The sequence below is a fragment of the Anser brachyrhynchus genome (genome assembly GCF_964034855.1).
Source record: "Anser brachyrhynchus genome assembly, chromosome: 2".
NCBI lineage: Eukaryota > Metazoa > Chordata > Aves > Anseriformes > Anatidae > Anser > Anser brachyrhynchus.
The window spans coordinates 136,305,168-136,332,566 of record NC_137695.1 but is presented as its reverse complement, the minus strand read 5'-3'; the positions used below and the strand labels follow the sequence as shown (position 1 = coordinate 136,332,566).

At 39.0% G+C, this 27,399-nt stretch overlaps 1 protein-coding gene and 1 long non-coding RNA gene across 3 annotated transcripts in view; one reads left to right on the top strand and one right to left on the bottom strand.

Moving 5' to 3' along the window:
- Positions 1-27,399, bottom strand: part of LOC308191000 — a 159,991-nt gene that overhangs the window by 84,699 nt on the left and 47,893 nt on the right. The gene's annotated exons all lie outside the window — the stretch shown is intronic.
- The window catches only part of TRIQK (triple QxxK/R motif containing), a 63,143-nt gene continuing 62,635 nt past the window's right edge, over positions 26,892-27,399 (top strand). Inside the window, exon 1 of one of the 2 annotated variants that reach the window (XM_080582870.1) lies at positions 26,892-27,341. The gene's annotated coding sequence lies outside the window, so the exon portion shown is untranslated. The remainder of the gene's footprint in view (positions 27,342-27,399) is intronic. The other variant, XM_080582869.1, reaches the window with a different exon arrangement.

Sequence of the window (27,399 nt, the reverse complement as noted above, 5' to 3'; positions counted from 1 at the left end):
TTTGTGGACAGAAATTTATTCCTTATAAACGCTAATATAAACTAATATTTAATTTCTGAGCTGTTTTGTGTATGTGTACAATAACCTTTTAACAAAATTTGAATCAATAGAAATAAATATTAACACAAATAAATATATATTTGCTGCAAATGAAACAGAAAAAAACTTTGCCCGTGAAAAAATAGTGGAAGGAATTGAGAACGTCAAGGTGAATTGAGTGGAGAAATCTTTCTTTCCTATTCATTGTTTTGGTTAGGAGCAGGGAAGGCTGAGGTAGGTGTCTACGCAACCCCAACTCCATACTGCCATTCAAAATGCAGACTTTTCATTTCTTCTGCTGAATCTTGACTGAAAGAAAGCAAGATGGTGATAGGGCAGCCTTTCAAAAGCATGAATATTTGCAAAGAATTGGAAAAGTGCAGGGTTACTACGGCTCTCATAAATTATAGGGAGTTTTTTAAATGAACGGGAATTTTATACAATGGAAAAAAAAAAGAAAATACAAAAAAGTATAGTAAAGTTAAAAAAAAAAGATAATTGCCTTAAGGTTAAATATTTTGGCAAAGACTTCACACTATACAAATGTATGGAAAAGTTGAATAATATAGTATACTTCTGTATCTACTGTACCGTTGTTAAGGAAAATATCCAGTTTCCCAAGCATCTTTAACCGGTCATGGGATCCTTCAGCTTGACTGTAACTTGATAAAATCCTCTGAGTTATCCTACTGAGTGCTTAATACTTCCTCAGCGGCTTCCCAAGGTCTTCTCAAATGTAAAATATTTCATGAAGGGCCAAGCTTTTTTAATCAGGCTGCTTCTGCTTTCCAGTTTATCTAAAAGACACATTATTGCAAACCTTTTCCTTTTACAGGAATTCTGTCTATTGTTTATATAGGTATCACGGAGAGAGATGTTTGATACAAATTGTTTCAGTTGGAAAGAGCTCTGCCAAAGAAAACAGACAGGCAGCTGTTTGCATTGCATATAAAAATTTTGTTAAATATGGCTGCACCTGTGTAAACACAAATTTATTTCCAAGAAGTACCCCTGCAGCTGCAAAAGCTTTCAGACATTGCCAGACAAGTTATTTTTATTAAACCATGTAACATACTAAATAGCTCTTTCGATGGTTGTCATGCCTTAAAAACATAATATAAAAAATCTTGTCCATTTTTAGGGGAAACGTTTTTTATTTTATTTTATTTTTTTCAAAAGCTAACAGAGCAATGGCCCACTCTATATTTTAGTGTTATGCTACGTTAGCCTGAAAATTTAAAGCAATGTGTAGGTGCATGTACTGTGCGAGCACTCTGTGTGTGTGTGTGTGTGCATATGTAGTTTTGGATTTTGTTAAGGTCTCAATGTGTGCCTGATTCAGACTCTATCAAAGGTGATAGAGCAACTTTTACTGCCTGCAGCAGATTATGAATCAGAGTTTAAATGTTAACTTGAAATGCCTGGATCTGGCATGGTATTGTATTTTCCATGCCTCACCTTCAGAAGGCATAAACAAACAAGACTATTTAAAGACTGGGAGATGCTGGGAAAAATCATTGCTTCTTTGCAAAGCAGTCGCTCTTTGTTTCCTTCTGTTGCAGAGCTGCACAGTCCATGCATAGCCAGAGCTGCGTGGCCGTCACCTTGCTCTGCCCAAAGTGGACAGAAATAGAAGAAGGTGCAGGGCATCCTCGTTGGGAGAAATTGGACCTTTCTGGAAGACAGGCAGAAATTGTTCATTCTCTCTAGTCACCCTCAAAGACACAAATGCAACTTGCCAAGGTTGGTGCAAACGGGTCCCTGGAGATCGCTTTGTGACCAAGGGATGCAGTCCACGTTTACGAGCATGCATTCTCCAGCCTTTAGGAGTCTCTGGAGGAGGATTAATCTGCACGGTGCGTCTGTGGTCTGGGTTCCCCTATGCAGATGCACATTATGTAATTTGTCCGGTGTATTTGCCCTCGCTCTGAGGTCCGTTCTGCTGCTGTGCCAGACTTGGACTGAAAATACACGTATCATTATTTAAATCTATATGCATACACATTCAGTCTAGGAGCAGCACATCAAGAGGTCTACCTCTTCTTAATAAGTTCACAGATCTCCCACTGACATTTATTTTAGTTATTTATATTAAATCATTTTCAAGGAGAATAGAAGCTCTTTTATACACTGTAGGCTGTATGAATGGCTTCTCTAGAAAGCTGAAATCAATAGTGCTTAGTGATTCAATCAGTGCTAGGTGCCGCACCATTCCAGGGGTTATATGGTGGGTAATATGGTGCCAATGCGCCTATCTGAGCTTAGCTCTCCTTCCTGTCTCTTCATGAGGATGCTGAGGGCAGGGGGCTAGGGGCATTACATGAATTACAAGCATAAGCTGAGGTAATAGCCTGTATTTTAGTTCAGAAAGTGATCTGGCCATACATAATTCTTTTTAAAGGTGTATTGGTGGTGATGGATGCAAACACACGCAGACACACTTATATAAATATATATTTTTTAAAATTTTCCTCAACTATGTCTCCCTTGTCCTGTGTCTCCATGCTGCCAATTCAAGCCCAAGGGAACGGATCTCCAGTAAATGCTCTGTGAAAATCTGTGAAGGCAAAACTCCTTGGTGCCAAGACACTGTGGAGCTGCCACAGCAGTATTCAGTGAGACTTGTGAGCACTGGTGCAAGTTCTTACTCACTTTAACAAAAATGTAACCGGAATCAGTGGCACTATTCTCCATTTTCGCAGGAACAATTTTTTCCCCTGAAATTCTAGGAGAAGCAGTCTAGATATAGCTGGCATGTACCATACTAGCATATGCCATACTAGAGCAGGTCCCCACTGGCATGTGGCTAATGCCAGATACATGAGAAAGGTGTATATGGAAACTACCTGACGTACATTTAGAAATAATTTGACCTTCAGAAGATCTCAGACAAGTCACAATGTAGGGATTCCCATAAATTTTGTAGGCTGAACTTACCAACTACTGAAGTATTGTTTCCCAAGAATCTTGCTGCTAGAGGGAGTTGCACATATGCATAAGAAAAAGTGGAATTTGTTGTTCAGTATTCAGGAATTATCTATTACTGTTTCATAATTTCATCAGTTGGTTAAGGAGCAGAAACTGTAAGAAACAAGTAATGAGAACAACTTTCAACCAAATAAATGTTGAAATATATTTATGAAGTCAGCCACAATTGAGAAGTGAATATATAAAAATGGTGAATCACCAAATATTAATATTAATATTAATACACAAAGGCAGTAGGAGAGAGGGAAGGGAAGAAATAAGACACTATCCAGAGAAACACTATCCCACATTTGCTTTTCTGCTGGTGGGAAAAAAATTGTAAATCTCAGATTGTAAGTGCAGCTCTCCTAGCTTGTAGTAGATGAGTTTATGCAGTAAATATACATTCCAGAATCAGATTTTAAAATTTTAAGTAAACAAGCACAATTCTGAATTATATTGCATCCAGATCCTTTGACCATGATGACTGAAAAATAAGTGCTTTTTCTGCCATTTCTGTAGGAGTACAACTTTGACCCATGGTCTGGAAGTGGTTTACTCCATACCCATGCTTATGGTTGTAATTTCTGATGTGTGGATCTGGCTTTAGTGAACAGCATATTTTTTGTTAGTTTGTATGTGAGTTGGTTAGTTTAAAAAATAATAATAATAAAAAAATTTCAAGGTCGGTCTGTCTCCAGTATTCTTGGTAAGTAATACTTTTATATCCACAAGGAGGGAGTCTTGTCTCTACTCGATGGCAAAATATTTGCCTTCAGCGTTAAGGATGCAGTCCCATGTCAGGAGGCAGCATTAGGGTACAATGTGGAATGCACAGTTTTCGCAGTGGGAGGCATGCTGGCATCTGCAATGGAAAAAACATGGTCATCAGTCTTCCTGCTGAAAGGGTAAAAAAACTGATGACAGCGATCAATTCGTGTTTTTTCCATCCAGACAAGAAAGACCATTTTCCTAACTGTCTGCTGTGTCCAGAATGTACAAGAGTCATTTTGGGTTCCTTATTCCTGGGAGAAAGCGCAGCATGACTGCACAGCCAGCACTTTGCAGAGTAATCATGAAATGCATTGTCCATGTTGTAATTCATGTTTTATTGAAGAAAGTTCTAAAATATAAATTATTGGTTGATCACGGGTAACTAAATTATGTTAGTTGTCCATAAGCAATTATAATAAAATATTAAAAGAGTTTTATAGCCTAGAAAAAAGAAAAAGAAAGATAAAAATATACAGCCACATACTTTTGATTTAGTTGCTTCAATTTCCCTTTTTGTACATTAAAAATGTATAGAGGAGCTGCCATCTCAGTTGCATAGGATATGAAGCCACTTTATTTTTTGAGAAATACCAACTTAAATACAGTTGATTTGCCAAGTCGCAAAGATTCGCCCCCACTAAGCTGCACGTAACTGAGTCACACTCATGATCCCTCCTTAAATAATAAATTTAGAATCCTTATTAGAAAAAGTGATGCTGTCTAGCACTTGAAGATAAACTATGCTGTAGAAGTCTCTCGAAAAAGATAGAAATAAGTCGCTTAATAAAGTCTAAATCATTCCTTAGGTTAGCTAATAGAAGCACCCGTGGTTATAAAATTAATCAGTCTCTGCTATTACAGCAAATTGGTGAAGATTGTATTGACACATCTTCATCTGCATGTCTCATCAGAGGTGTCCGTGCCATTTAGCTACAAAACCCTGGAGGCTTTACTCTGCACAGAATCTTATAATACTTCAATTAAGGGACACCAAGCTGCCAGCCAGACAGCAGAGCATTTATTTCTTGATGACTCCTTAAGTTGTGCCACAGGCCTATCATTAAGAGAATATTTTTCACAGCATGTTGCAAAGATCCTCATGCCATTAAAAGGAATTGAAAAAGCATCAATTTGTTGTTTCCACCTAACACAGATATTTTTCATTGCTGGAACAGCCATTAAAAACAATCTGTTTTATTGCATTCTGAAAAGATCACAGGAAGTACACATTGTGATTTATTTTAAGTATGACATTAGTATTAAAAGCACAGTGAATCTGAAGTATTTGAAATAAATATTTAGGAAAACAAAGTATTAAATATGCTTAAAAATTTTCTTGAAAGATTATTTGCTTCATTTTTATGTGACCTCCAAACAGAGATTCTTAAATGCCCTTGAGGGGTATTTGCTTTTTGAATTAGAATAAGGTCCTTCTGGGCCATGCGATATTAAGAACTAATAGACAACTCCAAATAATGGATACTAAACTGAAAAGTAAATTTTTGTCCTCATTTTCCTGTGGCTGTGGCCTTTCCTCAGGGTGGTAATACAACCTCTAGGACAGGGCATAGGAGGCATGACACAGAATTATATTATATTATATTATATTATATTATATTATATTATATTATATTATATTATATTATATTATATTATATTATATTATATTATATTATATTATATTATATTTTATATAAATTACACTTTCTCTAACAATTTAGGACTAATCTGTAAAAAGGGACTCAGGCAATGCTCTGCCACTTGAAGTACTTAGGTTCAATAGCGGGAAAAGCCGAGGTCCTCAAAAGCAACCAAATCCCCTAGGCACCTCTATTTCCTTAGACGTCAAGAAATTGCCCACGTGCTGACCAATGGTCCAGTCCAAGCCAGCCTTACTGACCTGTTGTACCCCTCACCCCTGGGTAATCTGGACATCAGCAGTCACACTGGGCACTTATGCAAACCCTTATCCAGCGTTCATTGCCACAGCCTCCTGACGGGGCACGCCTCAGGGTGTTAGGGCCTAGCTGGGTGATATGCTCAGTTTTACCGTGTTGATAGTGAACAGGGCTGTCCAATCTTTTCTCATCATCACTCTGCCTGTTGTAGAGCCAGAATATGAGTCCTGGTCTCACTCACTGCCAGAAGAGTCCCCCATCTGCCCGGGAGTGCTGTCCCTCCAAGGGAGGCCTCCTCTAGTGTCTCCTATGGGAGGTCTACTTTGCGTTGAACTGTAGAGGCAAGTATGAAAAGCCAAATACTAACTCCCTAAGTCCGCGTGCAGGAACCTTATTCAGAATCTTATGAGCAGAAAAGTGGAAAAGATTCTCTCAAGAGTATACCCAACTCTTTTGCTGGGGTTCTCCTGAATACCGCCACCCCTACCTCTGTGTGCTGGGATATTTTTCCAGGCACCTTCCTCTATTTCTGCCAGAAGGAAAACCAACTTGAGTTGTCACTAAATTTTAAGCCTTTCCAATGCTCAGATCCCTGACCTCACATCTTATATATTACAGCTGTATTTTCATGGTCAATTTTGAAGGAACTGGCTCCACCATTCTACAGTTTAAGAAGAGCATCACCATCTCTTTGGTACTGCCACAGCTGTTTCTGTAGTCATGGACTTCATCTGGGCAAATAGTTGGGACCAAAGCTAAACTGGCCAAAAAAATAGTTGTTTAGCTTTCAGTCAGATCAGTCCTTGACCTAATAGCTGTGTGGCTGCACAACTGTGTGACTGGACATAGGCCAGGGTGTGCTGAAAAAGCAAGAACAAACAACATGGAGCAGAGCAGAGCAAGAATCCTTTCACAAGGAATAGGTGCCAAATTAAATTATTCTCTCGTGTAGTTTTATTGATGGTACATTGCTGAGTTAGAGCTTGCAAAGTAGAATATAACATATCTTGAATCTTGCAACAAGTTTGCCTCCTGAGCATCTCTAACCCTCAGAGATGGAAAGTTGCATTGCAAACGAAGAGTTTGTCACCCAAATCTGATTCCTCAAGTGGCTGTTTCAGTGTAAAATATTTATTTAATATAGATCAAAAAGCAATCAATTACATTAGCCACTGGTTCATCTGGACTTAGTCTCAATCTGGGCATCATAACTCATGTGCTTTATCCCATTGAATGAAATAAGGTTCTTTATGTGATTAAAAACTTCTTCCTTAAGTAAAAATTTCTAGGGTTAAGCCCCTTATTTGTAGTAAGTTGTTTGGGGATAAGCCATTAACAAGAGACATCTTCATTTTAAATCAGCACTAAACTATCATGTTAATATACTCCAGAGAGAAAGAGAGAGTGAAAGAGAGGGAGAGAGATTAAATTATTTGGCCTCCTACCCTTATTCATAAATGCGAATTTCTGATAGTATATTGGAAGGAGCAGCATTTGCAATTTCATCTCCTCTCCAATTAATTTATTTAAAACTAACATGTATGATGAGTGTCAATTTTGTGGAGTAAAAATACATTATAGATTGAGGGCCAGACTCTATAGCTCTAATTCATGTGAATAGTCTTGCTTGTGTGAATAGTCCCATTGGTTTCAATGGACTATTCACACCAGTTCAATGGGATTATTCACATATATAATACCCTATGGTATTTGGGATGAAAGGCGCTATATAAATGTAAACTATTATAAAAATATTATTAATATGCATTTTTAGTTACAGCAAAATATGCATTTACCCTGGTAGTCATTATAGCCGATAAGGTAAATCATGCTTGAGCTAAGAAACTCCTACTACACATCCAAAACACTTATTTAACTGTGCTACTAATAAGTAGGTTTTTTGTAAAAATACAAATACACATTTATAGGAACAGAAATATGACATGTATTTATGAAAAAGCTTTTGAGAGCTTTCAGGTAAATACTATGTATGTTTTCTTATTCCATAAAGGCAATTTACTTTCTTTTTTCTTTTTAAGAATAAACAAAATACAAAGGTCCAAATTCATCTCTGCAGTAGTTCTATTGACTTCAGTCGGGTTTTACCAAAACCAGGAAGGCAATTTCACACAAAGGGTATCACAAAACTCTACTGCTAACCATTCAAAGGGCCAATTTACAACGTGTTGTGTGCAAGCAGTCCCTGCAAACCAGCATGGAACCCTTCAGCAGCTTCAGAGGAGCTGAATTGCACATTAGGCAATGTTCACATTTCTAATGCCAAAACCTAGAAATCCATAGTTATCACAGATCCACAGAAATTCATAGATATCATTCATAGATTGTAGTAATAACAATAATTAGAGAAAAATTGACAGACAAGTTACATCTGAAGAACCTTTTCCCAGTAAAATAGTGTATTAAAAAAACTCTGTGGGGGCACATCCACAGCTACTGTGACTCTGCAGTCTTCAATTCAGAGTCAGCCAACTCTTGAAGAATAAAAAAAGGGGAGAGAGAGTATGTGAGTGATGTAGTTTTTGCCTCCGAAACCGATAGCTGTGCAGTGAATTAACACATAGACTAGGAAATCAGTCACTGTCAGGGAAATGTCTGCTAATTTATTAATTTTTTTTTTGTTACTTTATTTTCTACTTTATTTATTTCTTATCAGTTCTTCAGAATACTCAGTTATGCAGTGAGTATAATGCAAATCTCAGTGATGTCATTTTGGGTTGAGATGCAGGACTTTCAGGTAACAAGCATGACAACCCAGTGCAATGAAACCCTACGTTTGTGCTACATGGGGCAGCTTCTCAGTCCTTCCACCTCCTCTTCCTGCTTCTTGTTCATTCTGCATGGGAGAGAAAACTGTCCAGAGATGATGAAAGTGGTGGCTGAATCCTGTCTTCCCTGCACAGAGCTGTGTGTCATTATTTCCATCAGTGACAGCTTGGGCTCAGCACTTCTACCAGTGTATTTCATTGGTAAAATAGCTGCTTTTTTTTTTTTTTTTTTTCTGTCCCTCTGTGTTGTGTTTTGACAGATGAAGATTTACAAAGACTAAATAAAGACAGGACACTGTAGCTAGGTCTACATTACTGACTGGCGTGGCACAAGGAAGGAAGGACAGTGAATTGATTTTCTGGGAAGTTGTATAGCTCCAGTACTGTATGTCCGCCTTGTGACTTCAGTGGTCATGGAATCATGGAATCATAGAATCACAGAATGTCCCGAGTTGGCAGGGACCCACAAGGATCATTGAGTCAAACTCCTGACTTCACACAGGACCACATAAAAATCAGGCCGTGTCTGAGAGCATTGTGCAAAAACTTCTTGAACCCCAGCAGGCTCGGTGCTGTGACCGCTGTCCCGGGGAGCTTGTCGCAATGCCTGACCACCCTCTCGATGCAGAACCTTTCCCTAACCCCCAGCCTGACCCTCCCCTGTCCCAGCTCCATGCCGTTCCCTCGGGTCCTGTCGCTGTCCCCAGAGAGCAGAGCTCAGCGCCTGCCCCTCCGCTCCCCTCGTGAGGGAGCTGCAGGCCGCCATGAGGCCTCCCCTCAGCCTGCTCTGTTCTGGGCTGAACAAACCAAGGGACCTCAGCTGCTCCTCAGTCTTCCCCTCTAGATGCTTTGTCATTTTTGCTGCCCTCCTTTGGCCACTCTCTAACAGTTCATGTCCTTCTTATACTGTGGTGCCCAAAACGGCACAGAGGTGCAGGAGGTTTGGTGAGGAGGTTTGGTCAAAGTAGCAGTCCCAAACACAAACCATCTGAGTGCAGAGGGCAAACTGGTGGAGGATTCTCCAGCCACAGTGCTTCGTGGACTGCCCAGATGTGCAACTTCAATATTGTTTCCAGTGAGAGGAAAACTTTTTCATGTGCAATGATATAGACATGAGGAAAAATTCTTCCCCAAAAAGGACCTCTTATTCACTGAATTGACACACTCAAGGAACACTTTAACCTTCTTCCTTCTTTCTTTCCTTCTGCCAGTGCTAGTGCTGGTATACTGATGGCACTGTTTGATCCTCATGTGTTGTGCTGTTCTGCTGCTTTCCAATTCCTCCATCCCATGGGCTAGACTTGAGAAGATGGACAGAAGCAACACACAAATGTGAGAAAAGAGACAAGAGATGAGAAAAGAGAAAAGAAGAGAAAAGAGGGAAGAGAGAAGCACACATCTCTACATTTTTTTCAGTGATTAATTTTCCAAACTCACACAAACTATCCTGGGCTTCACAAACTAAATAATTAATTGATGTCAATCTGAATGAGAATTATGCTGAAAGGAGTTCAGTTACAGCCGACCCCAAACCAGAAGTATGCTGATTCATATCCCTTGATTTTTCTCCTTTCCTTAGCTTGTCTTTACTTTCTCCTTCTTCAGGTGGAGTTTTTCGTATTGTCTCTACACATTTTATTCTATCTTTCCATCCCATCTCTTCATCTCAGAAAACAAACTTAAGAAGTGCCTTATTTTAGATTAGGCATTGGTACGGGTTGCCTATGGAGGTGGCCGAGTCACCGTCCCTGGGGGTGTCTAAGGAAAGGTTGGATGTGCTACACAAGGTCATCGTTTAGTGGTGACATTAGTGGCAGGGGGACGGTTGGACTAGATGATCTTGGACTTCTTTTCCAACCTTAATGATTCTATGATTTTATCAAATATTCCACAGCAGATTTTAACTCTTTTTTCTTCCCCTTCCCCATTTTTCAGTGTGGCCAGATGACTGACCCACTGAAAAGAGCAAAGGTGATAAGAGATGATATGGACGGAGATGACAACCTAAGAGATGCCCAGCCTAGAGAAGGGAAAGAAGATCTAATATATTGGTTTTGATCTCATGCAGTTTCATCCCTGGGTTTAGTGATTAGGGAAAAGCAGCTGGATCCCCAAGCTCCATCAGGCCATTGGAAGATATGAGAAGTTAAAAATGAACTGTGCTTTGGACAGTCAGGCACAACTCAAAGTACGGGCAGGCTTTATCCTCTCAGAAAGATCAGGCAGAACCATTCCAACTGTTTCAAAGGGCACTTGAAATTTTGGTATTTTCATCATCACCATCTAAAGACGGATGTGTTTATCATTTTTAGTGACTCTTTTTGGTTGTGGCTCATAGACCTGTACCTTAGTGACCTGTATCTGAAAGCAAAGTAATTTGCAGGTGGTAAGGAAAAGAAAATAAACCCCACCATTTTCTAGTGACTTCTTAAGTCAAAAATTGCTTCTGATCAGTCATGTTTAATAGATGCTAATGAACCTATCTTAAATAAAAGTCTAATTGCTTTTTGGGAAAACAAAACAAAACAAATGTACTTTTTTTTTTTTTTTTTTAAATCTCCACAGTATCTTGTAGCAATGAGTTCCACAGTTTAGATTTGTATTTTAAGTCCACTGCCTGATCCCCCGTGGACCTTCTCATAACAGTGACTTGAAACTCACTCCCTTACTCCTTGCTTTTGTTTAATCTTACCTTGCTCCTTCCTCTCAGTATAAAAACAAATATGTTTGCATCTTAAAAAAAATGGCTGCCCTTCAACTGCAACCCTATTTCTTTTCTTGTTCCTTCCACTTTGAAAATCTAGAGTTGCCTCTGTTCAAAAACAATTTTGGAGCCTCTTCATCCTGACTTCCACACCACTAAGACTGGCAAATGGCACTTGAGACTACCATGAGGCCATTCTGACCACTGAGGTACTGCATAAAACAAAAGCAGTGGCAGTAATTTCTCTTCCAGATGTGTTTTCTCTGGGAAAATCAAATTTACACCAAGCTGCACCCCATTATTCTCTGCACAGCCAACCTAGAATTTTCCTTTTCTGTGAAACCTACAACAAACAATGCTGAGACTGCTGCTTCTTTTACTGTCCCTTTTAAATTCCTCACATCCACCTGCCATACCTTTTTTTTTTAATCCTCTGAAACTTACTGCAGCATATCTTTCTGTCCTGTGTTGGTGCATCTCCTTGCACACACAACTCCGCTGTGTCGCTGAGATTTCCAGATACTACAGAGCTGCAAGCAGTACTAATAACTCCATGTCCTGAATGTCATGCATTTTTTGAATACTTACAAATTTCCTTTTTGTATGTGGAATTGCTCATCATTTAGCTGTTCGTTACCCCTCCATCGCAGAAATGTTGTCCCTTACCCATGGACCATTTCTACTCTAGTGTGAGTGAAGAAAACAAGAGGGCGCTTAGCCCTGCAGTGGGTCTCCAGTCACTCAGCAACTCCCTTCCACTCTTCTGTGGGAAAATATCTCAGAGTATAGAAAGTCTTCACAGTCTGAAGCCTATTTTTGAGACAAAGGGATATCTGCCTAGCTGTCTTTGCCAGTTGTAATTAAGAAAGCCCTTTCTACTTGTAATGCTTTTTTTTTTTCCAGTTTTCTGTGAATTTGGGAAAGATCCAAACCCAACAGGAATAATCAACTTTGCCCTCAAAGTTGACAGTGGGGCATTTTTTGACACAAGAAGAAGAAAAAACTATGAATACTGACACTGACTCTGCAGACATTGATATGAGTAACCTGGCTCTTCTGTACAGATGTCTGTTTCAGCATACAGGGATTCTGAAACCAGAAATGTGCAAATTTTAAGCTGATTCTTTCCCTTTAAGAAGCCATCATAATTGAGTAATGAAAACTTTTTAATCTCTGCAAAATGTGCTTGTACGTAGAGTAATACCATAAACATAGATGAATGCTCATTCATGCTGGACCTTTAGTAATAGACTTGCAAGTCACTGTCAGATGATTCGTTTCCATAAAATGCCTCATTTTTCTTACATAATTTAGGCAGCTCAATGCCTGAACGTTATCTTGACCTAAAAGAAAAAAAAAATCTCCATATACAGAGTTTTGTCTTGTTCTGGCAAAACTCCCCTATGAAAGAACTGATGTGCTTCAAACACCCCACTAATGGTACAGTAAATTACATTTTCTCATTTGGAACATTGTAATAGATTTCTCTACAGAGTGATTTATCATGCAACAATTAGGAACCCCAGGGAATTAGATGACCATTTTAAATTTTATCAGCTTGTTTCAATAAACTGTTAATGTGACCCTAATGTTTGGGAAGCACTTTAATATAATCAGATTTCAGTTGTTCAATCTACTGACATTAATGGCTACCTCATTAATCATAGGATTCTCACTGAGACCTCAGAGGCTGTGCTAAGTTCAGTGGACCAGTTCTTACAATAATAAAAACAACAGGCAATTTTCAACAGGGAAAAGTTCACACTTTAACTTCAAAATGTTGGTTTTGTTATCCTCCAGGAGCTGACGGGGTCATTTAATAATCCCTCAAAGCTTGGAAAAACACCGTTTTTATGTAGTTCAGCTTGTTCTTCTTTGGTCAATTAAAAATGATATAGTCAGAAGAACTGCAATCCTTTCCTGTAAACAAACAATGGCAGCCTAAGATGTAAAATATGGGAGGAAGACTGCGTAACAATTTATGTAGGAATTTTAGCTGTGGTTCAGGATATCTACCCCATGTTTCCAGGGACAGTGATGCTTCCTTCCTGAAAGCACTGTCATATTCCTTGATGATGGGTCCAACCTTGATGAATGCACCACTAATTACTAATAAAGATAACTAATCCATAAGGCATTACAAGAAGACTGCAGTGATTTCCCTTTCATTGCCAAGTGTTGTTCCATTCTTGCAAAATACCTTGCTTTCCTGATCAAAGTTTCGGTGGTTTAATGGAAGACAATATAAAATAATACCAATGGGTTTGTAGCCCTGTTCTTTGATAAATCAGTGGCATTTCTGCTATCACATTCCCTTATAAAGAGTGAAGAGATCAGGTGTTAGAGTTTGTGTCTCAAGGTCTAGGGAAATCTTTATGACCTTATATGTCCCTATCAAATATGTGCTAGCAAATATGGTCATATTTTAGTACAAAAGCTTAAGAGGTCTAGGTATGATTTTAAGAAGGTTGAGTCCTTTGCATGGGCAGATAACCAAACAACTTCTTGAATATTTCTTTTCTTTTGTTCAGAAGAAGGGTGTGGAAAGGGGATGTGAGAAGATGTTAAAACAATTTATGAGAAATTAAAACATCAGCAACAGTTACTGGTATCATAAAATACTGTGAACCAAGGTTCAGTCAGCTGAAGACCTGCTTGTCAGTCTTTCATGGACAGCAGAATGGTAGAAACTTCCACTGCCTCCATCTGAAAGCACTTTTCCTAATAAAACTCTTCTGGAAATGAAGAAACTTTGTCCTTCATTTGTCATAGATCTAATATACAGTCTGAGAATGCCAAACAGCAGTAAGCAGTGAAATAGTTAACTTTAAGAGCTGATTTTAATAGATCTTGGTTTCTTTATTGATAATGCAATCTAAGCTAGGTATATATAATTGATAAGTTATTCACCTGGCAGTCAATACAGTTAATGTGTACTTAGTTTATTTGCTGAGTTAATCTGTCTAAAACAGGAAAATAGTAGCAAGCCAAAGAGGATATGTACAATATTGACATATTTATCCAATAAGTTATGGGGGTTTCAATAAAGTCAGATTTACTAAGTTAGAGAGTCAGGTTTTCAAGACGTTAGCAAGGAGCATGCATTTTGATTTGCACTTTGTTTACTAATGCAGATAAGAAATATGACTAAAGTCATTTTTTTCTAAAATATGCGGGGAAAAAATGAAAAAGACATTGACCTTATCAGACAAACGTCTTCAGACAAAGAAATGTTAGCAGTATTTTGTGTAGACTGGAAAGAATCAAAAAAACTACACCGCAGAAGTGACTGCTTATATAGCGTTTGGGAAAGGGATGTAGCACTCACAGACATGTTTTCAAGTTAAGTGGAAAAAAAGCATCAGTAAATACCCCTGGACCACTCAGTCTATGTCCTGGCAATCACAAGCACCACACCAGGCACTCTCCTTCAAATAATTCACAACACCTGTCTTAAACGTCATTTGATTTTTTTTTTATTATTATTTTTTTATTTTCTACAAATGCTTCCACTGAAAATCTACTCCAGTCCTTCTGCTCTCAAATGGTAAGAAATCTTCATAATAATCAGATAAAATTTGTTCTTGGTTTTGGTATTCTATTACTCTTTTATAAAATTATTACCATGCTCTTTTTGTTGTTTGACCAATATTATCATCTAGCAGGCACTAGTTCCTACCAGGCACCCCAAATCCAGTGGCATGTATTCCAGCAAACTAATGTTAATTCACTTCCATAGGAAACATTTCTCATCCAGCTGAGCATCCAAAGGTTTTCAGTGTGTGTTCCAGATTCATCTAATTCTTCTGGAATATGGGTGATAAGTCTTGCAGCAGTGGGCTCATCAGGAGAGACCTAAATGTCAGAATTACGACAAAGGCATCGTGGAGTGGTGGATTTATCATTAGCATGGAAAAGAGGATTCTGATATTAAAAGGCGGAGAGATGTTCAGAACTAGCCAGATGTGTATACAGGAGGGATATAGCAGCGATTGTATGAGGATGGCAATTAGAAAAAATAAATGGACAAGTTAAGCTATTGTATGACAAGTTTTCAGAAGCTTATCTTCTACATATAGACTTCTTAGCTATCTAAAAAAAAAAAATCCTATGTAAAAAAATAAACTGATACAATTTTAAAGGAAGAATTTGAAGCTGTTAGGATTAGCAAAAGGGCAGAAGTAGTGCAGTGACAGCTATCACTAGAAGCTAACTAAAAGTCCACAGAAAAGCTTGAAAGGTTCTGCAACAAAGGACCTCTCTATAATACGCAAGCGCAGGAACAAAAGAGTTTCGTGGAGGTGACTGAGGTGGGAAAAAAGAACTAGCAGAGCATGTAGCACAACTGGAGGCAGAGGAGATCAGAACAAAGATATAGGAAAATGCACAGCACTATGGGATTTGGGGTGACTGAGACATTTTAATTTTGACTAAAATCCTTTGAAAAAAAAAAATCAGGCCATAATCTGTTAGTGATTATATGTGTGGCCTTGGCTGACGGTCCACAGCAGGAGTTACCTGATATATGGTTTTAGTGTGAAAAGTGACATTTTTAGTACGTGTTATCGGCAGTGATCCATCACGGCATAATATGCAAGATTATCCACTGGAACCCAGGCTTTTTGCTTCAGGTGGTTTTATTTATAGCGTGTGCAGGTGCAGCTGAGGCAGTGACTCTAGGCTAGCATATGAAGAGCGGAGCAAACGAAGCACCTTCCTTCTGGAGCGTGCGTGGGGGCAGAGGGGAGCTGCCAGTTGAGCAGCTCATGTTGAAAGCTGCTGTGGGTTTCGAGGAGCCTCTTAACTCCCAGGCACAGGTCTGGCTGTTTGCTCTGGCTTTGGGGAGGGAGGGAGAATAATAAGGGACGAGGTTTCAAGGGAGGATGGTGTTGTTTGGACAGCGTTTATTTTGCTCTTTCTGATCGCTGTTTGGGAAGGGATGGCTTTTAACTCTTAATGGTGTACTTTGCTTTTATCAGAGCACAGACCCGTCCTGTCCTTTCTCACTCACCCCTTTCCTCCTGCAGTCCTCGCTTTACTGCTTTCTTCCTTCTCGCTTTCCTTTCATCTTCCATCCAGACAGTAAACAGTCTGGAGCTGAATCCAGAGAGTAGAAAAGCCTCTGGTTCCCTCCCCACCCAGTAAGAATCCCAATAAAACTTTAAAGTGGCATCCAAACCTTCGCTGCGTGGTCGAGGGTCTGTCTCTGCTGTAGAAGAAAGTGGCACAACATGATTAGTCAAGGAGGACTTTCCTCGAGCAATCTTCCACACTAAAGGAGAAAGTCCTGAAGGATTTTGTACAAAAAAAAAAAAAAGGCAATAGGAATGGGAAAAAAAATGGGAAGAGGTGGAGCCTGTGCAGTGATGAAGATGCTAAGGACAAAGGGCCTTGTATCTTGGTGCACCAGGTATTTATGTCAGTAATTCTCATTAGGTTTAATGTGAATAACAGTCACAAATCCCCTGTGGGCTGAGAAGAGAACAGATTCCGTAATGTTTCCACGAGGGATACTTTGAAACCTTCATAAAACATTCATATTTGATAGAAAGGAAAACCTACTTTAATAAAACATGTGCCACTACTATACAATGCAGCCACTGGTATTTTATCTATTTGGGTATCGTGTATAACGTACTTGCATACATGCATTGCCTGTGTATATCATAAGGCCAAAATCACTTTGCTTCCTATTAGTGGTTTGTTTATTAACAGTTCATTTTACTGTAACCTCAAAATGGAGTATTTTAACTAAGTAAGCCAGGATGAACCCAAGTTTTCTTTTTTCTTTTTTCTTTCTCTAAGATCCTACTTCTGAATGTGGCTTGAAAGGCAGACGTCTGCACCAGAAAACTGCTGAGTTTGAAGTGACTTATTTAGGGTTTGTTTTCCTATATTAACAGAAGGTCGTAAGAAGGCTGGGGTCCATTGTGCTGGGCACTGAGTAAAAGGAGCCAGCACCCAGAGGGGCAGCCTGTTGAAGAAAAAGGGGCATCATTAGACACTAAGGCGTTTCACCTGTCTGCTTCAGGAGGGCAAAATGTCCTGCAGGCTCCGTGCCTTACGTGCCATCCCTATGGGGAAGCCTTGAATACACCAAGGCATGCAAAACGGAGTGAGATGCCTATATTAAGGCAGCTGAATCCCAACTTCAAAATGTCTGCTGCTTCCAGAATACAACCAGGGACATTTTGCTCATGACAACATACCCTTTATACACTTTTACTACAGGATGCCACAGCACATTCGTAAAACAAGGCACACAGCTACTGAAAATACTCAGGGTTGCACATACACAGGTACCGAAATAGATGCAAACAATTCAGAGGAGAGCAAGAAAAGCAAGGTCTGCTCCATAAAAGCCTTACTACGTCCTGGTGCAATTATCTTCATGTAATAAGAAAACTCCAAGACAAAATAATGAGTATCTATAGTTGATGAAATATTACATATTGTAGATTATTTTTAATTCATGTTTATACATTTTAGGGGGAAAAATGATAAAAGCTGTCCAATGTTCAGTTCAGCTGTATATATGTGTGATCCCCAGTGTTTTATATATATATTTTAACGGTTGCTGGCATTTCAACCATTGCAACACTAGGAGTAGTGCACACTTAAAGCTCACATATCATGAGCAAAATCTGCCACACTTCTTGAGGAAATGTTAAAATGTTCAACATCCTTGTTCTCAACAAGTAAATAACACATTATAGGGCTACATTATGACCAGATTATATCTATTAGTTACTGCTGTGCACCATGTAAATCTCCAGATTCCCTTGGGAAATGAGAAAATCATTTCAGACTTCAATAACTAACAATCAGTTATTGCTCTGGGCAATAATAAAGCTGAATGCAATTACCTAAAGTGAAGTTAGCAGTGTAACAAATGAAATACAGATTTCTTTCTCTCCTAAAATAAATGTAGCATCTCCTCATCACACACTACTGCATGGTATAATAGGGTCTTCTAAGCAGTGTATTGTCTGAACAGCCTATTTGAGATTTGAAATATATGTGATTAAAACTTATAAAAGTTACTTTTTATGACATCACTTGCATGATTAGTGCTGGAAAAAGACTAACGGCTATGAAACTGCAAAAGTAAAGCACTCATTCTAGGAAAATAGATTTCAAAACAAGATTCTCTGCTCCCAGTAGTGCTTCTCTTCACACAGTAAAGACAATTTACCCCAAAAGGGAAAATTTCTGTTCATGAAATGCCTTTGATCAAATTTTTCTCAAAATGGGTTAGAGTTGTAACTGCAGCGTTTCAGTCTTCAGACTTATCCTTCCTCCCGTCACATTAATTTATTATTTATTCTGCTAACATGAAAATGTACAGTCTGTTAAGGAGGCGAAAATATTTTATTTTAAGCTGATTTAGAGAATGAAGTGCTTGAGAACTGAAGTCCCTGGAAGCCAGAACTTTTCTTAACTTAGAACCGGATTGTATGAAATCAAGCATATACATAAATGTTTGCAGAATAAGGATTTTTGCATATAACTCTGGAATAAATAATATTTTCAGTAAGAATGAAAAGAATAAATGCGGGATAAAAAAAAAAAGTTCATAACCAAGAATAATGTTTTTCAGCTATGATACCTTTTGCCTTGTTATGTAGAGTAAGTATTAATTCTCCATGCTGAATTATTGCTAATTAATTATTTGCGTGTACTTCCTCTTTGTCACTACAGAATTCAATTATCCTGAAACAGATTTCCCAGTAGAAAGTTAATCCTAATTTCTGATGTTTTATGAAACCAATTTTTATTTATAAATACAGGTTGGGCTTGAACCAAGAATGTTCCAGAAAAAGCAGTTATTTCTAGCTTCTCAAGACATGTTTTACACATAATATTGAAGAAAGAGCTTCTTGCCTTGTTATTGGGCAGTTTTTTGTACCTTATCCTAAAGCGATGTTGACATTTTTAACAGCTCCTTGGAAGCTAATGATCCCCCTTACAAACTGTGTCCACTACTTTGTTGTTACTGTGTAGCTCATTAGTGTTACAAGAAGCTCATTTTCAGAAATTTTCAGGCAAAGAGTTGTATATTTACACGGTGCATAGTTCAACACATTAGTATTAGCAGTATTAGTAATAATATATTTACGAAATGTGACAAAGCAATTGCATTCAGATCTATGTGCTCTTCATTTTGGTTAAGTGTTCTCCCTGAATAAAGGTGAGTCAGTGAATGCTCTAAACATGGAAATGAAAATATGATTAGTTTTGGCTGTACTAACCAAGAGAATATCCTTTCTAGGTGATTTTAGCTTCTATTATGATATAAATTTCATTTAAAAAAAATAGAATCCCCACAGCCATTAAGGCAGGGCAGCATCAAGAAGAGACACAACATGCAGTAGCTGAGATAAAACATTACAGCGCCAAGGTCCATCATTTCAGTTCAGTATTCGCTCAGTTAAATAGAACAGTGCTTGGCAATTATTTGTAAGGTTTGAGGAGTCCCAGCTTGTTACCGTTCCCCCTTTATTCCCCTCCTGTAAAACAAGGAGGAAAATGAGGATGCTCTCCATGAATGCTGTCCACCATTAAGAGCTTGAGATTTAGGGGCAGGCATCCAAAATCTGGTTGTGATGACATTTAGATACAGATTTCATTGAGGAGAATGAAACTCACAAAGCCTTATCGCATTCAAGGGGAATTAAGGAACTAATTATCTTATGTATTTGGGCTCGTGGCTAGCCAGGAAGTACGAGTTATGTCTGTACTTAAGTGGTTTGAAGTGCTGACAGAGAAAGCGACCACATTAGCCTTGAATTCACTGGGTAAAACATCCCATCTGCTTTTTCTAGCAGGTGATGCCAGGATCTTTCTAGGAAGGATCCTTCTGCCTCGTGTCAATCACTTGCCATTTCCAAAGGGAAAAGACGTGTGGGGAGGCAGCCCCGTCAGGTGCTTGGCACCACCACCTTCCCCCCAGGCAGCAAAGAAGGACCAGCAGCAAACACGGCCCCAAGGACAGCCTGGAGGATGCTCCTGCACCTTGGAAGCCCCTAGCCATGAGGCAACCAGCCACTTAGGCTGTCCAGCTAAAATACCCTCTTTCTAAGGTTTGTCGCTAAGCTAAGGAGGCATTCCACTTGTGTTTGTGGGAAGAAATGGTAAAGCGTGACCTTCCTTTTGGAGCGCACATTAAAGACGCAGTGAAAATAGGTGGTGATCCAAAAAAGTAGTTATTACTGAAGATAGACTTCGACTGAAGTTTTGCAGGGATTGATAGCAGGCTACTCATGCTTTAAGATTTTTTGCCAATGCTCCAGCTAGAATAATAATGGAATAAATTAATGTTGATTAAAAATGAGGAGGTCAAAAAGGTTGGCAGGTAGTAAATAACATTAAGGACGGAATTAATATACAGACTGATAAGAATCTGTTGCTAATTTAGGAAAATTAAACCATTTTTTTAATTGAAGTCAAACAAATAATTACAATTGATACCCTCAAAAGTGGTCTTATCCTGAAAAACAATTTTTTGAAACTATTGTGGCCACTAATTCCAAACAATTCAATGCACTTTGCCAAAACAAAGCCTTGACAAAGCACATAACTCAGTTGTTGGATATAAAATCATGTAATGGGTAATAGTCACAGTTAAATGACATGCCTTAATTCTGAATTTGTTGTTGATGGGATCATTTTTGGAACAATTCACACACTTCTATCATACACATTTTAAGAAAAGACTTTGCAAAATCTCATAGACTGCAGCAGACAGCTCTAAAAATTATGTGAAAAAGAAAGAAATTCCTAAAAGTAAGAAATCTCTAATAGGCACTGCCGTACAGGTGTCTATGACGAACTACACTTTCTCTGAAACTCATGTGATATGTCACAATGAGTGGCAGAGACAGAGACAGGGCTACAGCATGGGTCCGTGGACATCCAGAAGACAGGGCTGAATGCAGGTGTACCCCAAAATGTCTGATCGAGGTCCTAAGTGGCATCCAGATACCCAGTGTTTCTTTAATGTGGACAAATATTTGGAGTTAGACAAAGGATTCACCTACTTTAACACCCTCTGTCTGGTGGGGACTATTACCAAATTCTTAGCAATAGAGTGTAAGAATAGGGCAAGTACAGACCAATCTTTTCCCCAGCAAATGTCCTCGGCTTTTGTCAGTCTGCAGTTTAGGGACCTTCTGACTCACAGGTTGTAGCTATGTTTTTTACGTCTTAATAGCCTTTGATAGATTCCTCTTTCCTGACTGTTTTATGAGCACAAACCAAAGGAAGCTTTGGCAATGAATCCCACTAATTGTGTTCTGTTCAGAAGGGAAGGTCTTTCTATTTGTTTTAAACCTGCTGCCTGATTATTTTATTTGGCGCCCTCTTATTTTTGATTTTTGGGAAACAGCAAATAATTGCTCCTTATTTACGCTCTCTCTGCAAGTAATGACTTTGTGTGTCTCTCTCATGTTTTCTGTTTTCCAGGATGCAGGGTTTTATTTAACCTATTTAATCTTCTCTTGTACAGTAGCCAAATCTGATCATCCCTGTTAACCCACCTCTGTAATGTTTGCTGGTTCTACATATTTTTCCTGAGACAGGGTAATGAGACACAGTATTCAAGAAGCAAACACTCTGTCGTTACGTACTGTGGTATAATGATGACTTCTGTTTCGCTCTCTGTTCCTTTCTAAGCAAATCTGGCTCAGTCTATTTTGGTATTTTGACCTCTGCCAAGCACCAAACTGATATTTTCAGAGAACTGTTTACAGTGACTCTAGGATTTCTCTCTTGACTGGTAATAGCTTACAAAGGCAATGCCTCTAACAGTACAGTGAGCCCTGCCAGAGGCTGATCCCGGGCACTTGCGTTTCATCACCTGTGTTACTAAATAGCTACAACACTCCCCAGTGCAGTATTGGCCTGTGCCAGCTAGCTCTCTGCCAAACTATTGCCAAGCATGGTTCAGGTTTCTTGAAGCACAAGTCGTCATCTGCCAGGAATGGTCACTAACAGGTAGTCTGAATGGAGCCTTGCTACTTGAGAAGGTTCAAAGAACGGTAATATAACGGGCATGTGCCATGACTGTAGTGTAAAAGAACAGTCCTGGGTAAGTGTAATGTACAAGTACAGACATAGCGTTACCTTCCATCAGTTGTACGCGTAGTTATTTTTTCCCATGGTGTAACTGCATTTCCACTTGCTGGATTTTACCAGCCATTTTAAAATAAAATCCCTGTCTATCAGGGGAGGTTTCTGCTAATCTTTGAAACCAGTTTTATTCTGATGGCTTTGAATTCTTTTGTATCTTCAGGAAAAAAAAAAAATGTTGCTTTAATATTGAGTCATCTAGGACTGTATGGAACAGTATGGATCCCAGAGAAGTTGTTGTGAATATGTCACTCTCTCATTGGTATGAAAACAGATGTATTAATTCTACATGTTTTGTTGTTGTTAGTTGTGTTTTTTTTTGTTGTTGTTGTTTTTTGTTTGTTTGTTTGTTTTTGAGAGAGATAGAGAAGTAACCTCCCTTTTATGCCATAGTAACTTAGCTGTTTTGACTTTCCAGTTACGATATTTTGATCAGTCACCTCTATCCACATTTTTAGTTGAGTCTTTCAAAGAACTCTAATAGATGCAGAAGGCATGACCTCAGCTACAAAAATTATGGGGTATCTTCCCCTGTGTGTGACATCCATCCAGTTCCATTTGCTATTGTACTTTCAACCATTTTCCCTGGTAAAGAATTCAGATGTGCTAGTCCAGAGTTTCCCAGCTCTTCTCAGCTGGTCTTTGTGCCTCAGTTCCCCATCTGTAAAACTGTGGTGCCGCTAGCCTGCGATCCTTTAGGTCTGCAATGAAGATTAAATAATTCCTGTTTCCAAATCACTCAAATATGAATGATATGAATAACTATAAGGCAAATAAACCATTCAGAAAAGAGTTTGTCTCCTAAGTAGTAACTAAAAAAAGGGAGGCCAAACAATGTACAGCAATAAATAAAATACTGAATCACTCATTAATTGTAGTGTGCTAAGTAGAGACATAGAGTGTAAAGCTGAAAGGGATGATTATCACCCCCAAGTTTGTTCTTTAGCTTCCCCAAAGCTAGGAGACATCCTCACAGAAAAAGGTTTCTTCTTTGAGGGGTGGTGGTGGTGAGGAGGCTATTCAGTAAAACAATGAAGAATTCAGTATCATGCTTAGAAAAAGTATATGCGTTATTTCTATTCTCACTTTGTCTAGCTTGAATTTCCAGCTGTGCACATACAAAATTATTGTACTGGAGGGAGAGTGGGGGTCAGAGAGTCCAAACCCTACTGATAAAGAATAGATGATCTCTACCATATAGAAAATCTGTTAATGCAGCAGAATATAAAAAAGTTTATTTTCATTCTAGGTTCCCAAACAAATCATAGCTTACCTCTGTCTTGCAATAGAGCCTGTTTCAAAGACCTTTGAAGTTTCCAACTGACTCAACAGGCTTTGGATCTGGCCCTGAAGTAGTAAAACCTTTGTTGAATGTTTATAGATAACCACTTAGTCAGTGCTGGCTTAAGAAAAGAAAAAGGAAATAAATTAAATGCATCTACCAGTGACATAAGCCTCATGAAGAATTAACTAGGATAAGCACTTATTCTAGTTGGTGCACTGTCGATCTGAACAATACAGACAAAAATAATAATTAAAACATAGCATCATGCTGAGATGAAACTTTCAAGAGTCTCTACTGTGTTAAGCTTATGATTTTTCTGTTTTTCTATTTACAAGCATAATTATGTCCCAGAGGCAACAGGAGCTAGTGCTTGTCAGTCCCCATTTCCCCCTCCGATAGGAGATTAATTTCTTTACACAGAAATCCAAAAGTTGATGCCAGAGCAATAATAATAATGTAAACAAGTCTTTTATTCTTTTAATCTGGAATGCATAATTTAATGGCATGGCTGTATAAATAATGAAAATACCACATCTACTTTAGACAATTAAGGGTAAACTGAAGGTAACATTTAATGTAGTATTGATTGACTGGATCAACAAAATGACGGCAGACATCTGTATGGATGATAGCAGTTAGGAAAATGCTACCAAGTATATCAATACAGATTAAGCAGGGGAGGGATGGAGTAGACTTGATGGCTCAGAGGACTGGTAATGGAATATGGAGCCTTTCACCTCCAGCACACTGATTCAAGCCGGCCTAGGTCAATCTGTGACTGAAAGTCATTACCATCAGATGGCTCTTCAGTGAAATGAGTTTGTCCTAATGGCAGGCTGTCTGTGTCACAAAATGCACCATCTATCATGACTGACACTGCGCTGAGATTTCCAGCTGGAAGGCTGGAATGAGAGAGGATGGACTCGGCGGTCCCTTCACCTGGGGAGCAGGGATAAGGACAGTTTTCAGGGTTTGCCCTGCTCTGGGCTATGTTGCAGAGGCTTTAAGAATGTATAATTTTAGGAACCATGGTGCTAAATACTAACCAAGCAAAGAGCACGAGGAAGGTACCCGTGCTAAAGAGATTGCAACTGAAATGTAAGACAAGACATGAACAAGCAGACAGAAATGGTAAATACGGGATAATTAATTAGGCAGTACCGCTAGCGTGATAGGAGCAGCTCAGCGCACCAACGGCATCAAGTTGCAGTACATTTTCTGCCGTACTTGTGGTTTTGGATGGCTGTGAGAGTACTGTTGTTACATGGCAGAAAGCACAACAGGATTTGATAAACAAAATGAATAAAAGCGCAGTGGAATCCAGTATCCTGGGTTAGTCAGTTGTGAGAAGCAACGTATTAAAGCTAAGTGAGGAACAAGACAGGATGAGAATAAAGGCCTTCAGAATGAAGGCAAAGTGCTTACAGAGACCACGTACATACGGGAACATGAGAGAGATGCAAGGGGTGGAGTGACATGGACAAAGGAATGAGATAAGGGGATTATTTCTTTCAGCAGCAATTCTGCTTGGATACGAGCAGAGCAAGACTGTATCTGTCAAAGCTGCCCAAAATGACATTGTTGTGAAGTGACAGGAGCATGAAAAGAGTTTTAGGTATGTGGTTGGATGGGCATACTGTACCTTTTATGAGTTCTGGAGAAAGGTATTACCTGAAAGATTTAACATGAGCCTGAATATTAGCACCAATTAAATTGTTTTGCTGGTAAAATTTGGGCTGAAGTCCTGAGTGTATAAAGTAATAAAAGTATCAATAACTTTTATTGATAATGATCACAAAATGAATGGACCAAAAATAATTAATAACATGCTTTTACATCATTGCGCTTGACCTTGTGGCTAGACATACACAAAGAGATACCAGGTCAGACAGTAGACAAAGTTCTTGCATTTTGGGGAGTTAATATTCTGTGTGCTAGTCTACTTTGTGCTGTCAGCTTGGAACAAAGATGTTGAGCATTGTTTTTCAGCCTTTGATCTACTGAGCCCTGGAAGCTCATGGAATGCTTCTAGGAGCTCTACAAAAGATAAAAAGGAAAAGCAAGCCTATGCTAACAACTTAATTTAACTTAATTCAACTTCTATTCAAAAAAATTTCACAAATTATGAAGTTGGAAACTACTGCATAGAAAGAGAACAAAAAGGAACAGTTTTTTGTTAAATTGTCAGAGTAACCTGAAGGAAAAGACAGCCACTGAAAACAACAACCCATATATTTTCTTTGAAAATTTGTGAGACAAAATAAAACCATGTAGCTTTAAGAAACAGGTTTGGATTTTTAAAGTCATTTGCTGGAGGGATATGGCAACAAATTGATGGGTGTGGTAACATCAATAGAAGGTACCACTTATTCCTCCCTGATTGATATGCATTTCAGTTGTAGTTACATATTCAGTAATTCTATTTCTTGTGTTTTTATGCCTGTAAGAGACAGATTACATATATTCAGAAACATATTCAGGATAGTGAAAATGGCAAAAGTTTTTCAGTGGTTGTAGAGATAATTTTCATGAAATCGTAATTCCTTATGCCCGACTCTATATTTTGTATCAAGGTTGCTGGTCATACACAGGTGTATTGTTTAGGAGAATAACTTGATAATGAAATGAATACCGTGATCAGGTGAAATTATGTGGAACTGAACTAGCACTGAATGCATTTTGCTATGAGGTCTCACAAGGACAAACTCCTCAGCAGTTGTTCAAATAATACAAAACCATGTAACTAGCGATGCTGATTCCAGTATTCCTTCATGTTTATTTATTTATTTTTGTTGTGATTACCTAGTCAAAAACCATGTGTAATAGCTATTTGAGTATGATTGCTCTTTTGCACATGCTACTCTATTCCAATATCTGTGAGCATAATCATTAATTGGGTTTAACTGAATCATATTAAAACAATCATGAAATCGAAATATTTAAATATTTTACATGTATGTGGTTCTTGCTAAGAGCTTAAAGAAATACAGTATCACTGCAAATTCTCAACACAGAGAAGTTAGAAAGATCAGAGATTGCGCCCACAGCGGGTGCAACCCACGTTCTCCCCATAGAGCAGGTACCCTAAAGAAGAAAACATAACGTGGCCAGTGAGCTGCCTTGTTCCACGAGCTACGTAGCGCTAGCATGAGGGTTCTTGGCAGAAAAGGTACAAAAACGCCTTGTGTCTCATCAGCTGAAGTCAGGGTTGGCTGTATTTCTAAGAAAGCTGTTTTGTTTCAGCCATCCATTAAGCTTGCTACAGAAATGACTGGAGAAAATCCTGCGGTTTGGTACGCGTGCCAGACAGAAACTCTGATGAATCAACTTTTCTTCAGGCTGGTTCTCCACTCTGTATTCATGTCATCTAGAAAGATGGGAAAAGTTCATCTGGGTAGGGCTTTCACTTCCTAAGTTGCAGAGGTAAACAAATGCAAATATTTCGCTTTGTGTATCTTTACTTCCAGGGGAGTGTTACCCCCGAATATCAAGTGCCATTTTGCAGGAAGCGAGGCGCGCACACGCCATACTAATCAGCGAGCCGCTCGAAGGCAGGGGCTGATCGCTCGCACCCGAGTAAATGAATTATGTGTTGCCAGGGGCATCGTCTCGGGGTGGTGAAAGGCTACCTGGCAGGGAAGGCAACTTGCCGTACGTGTGCTTTTAGGGTCTTAAATGTAAGTCCCTACTGGGGCGGGCGGGATTGTGCTGCGTGTGGCCAACATGCTTTGAATTCCGCCTGCTTGGCAGAATCACAGGTGGGTAGCGGGGCCTGAACGGGGGCCGTGAGGCAGGGCACACCGCCCGGCCGACCTT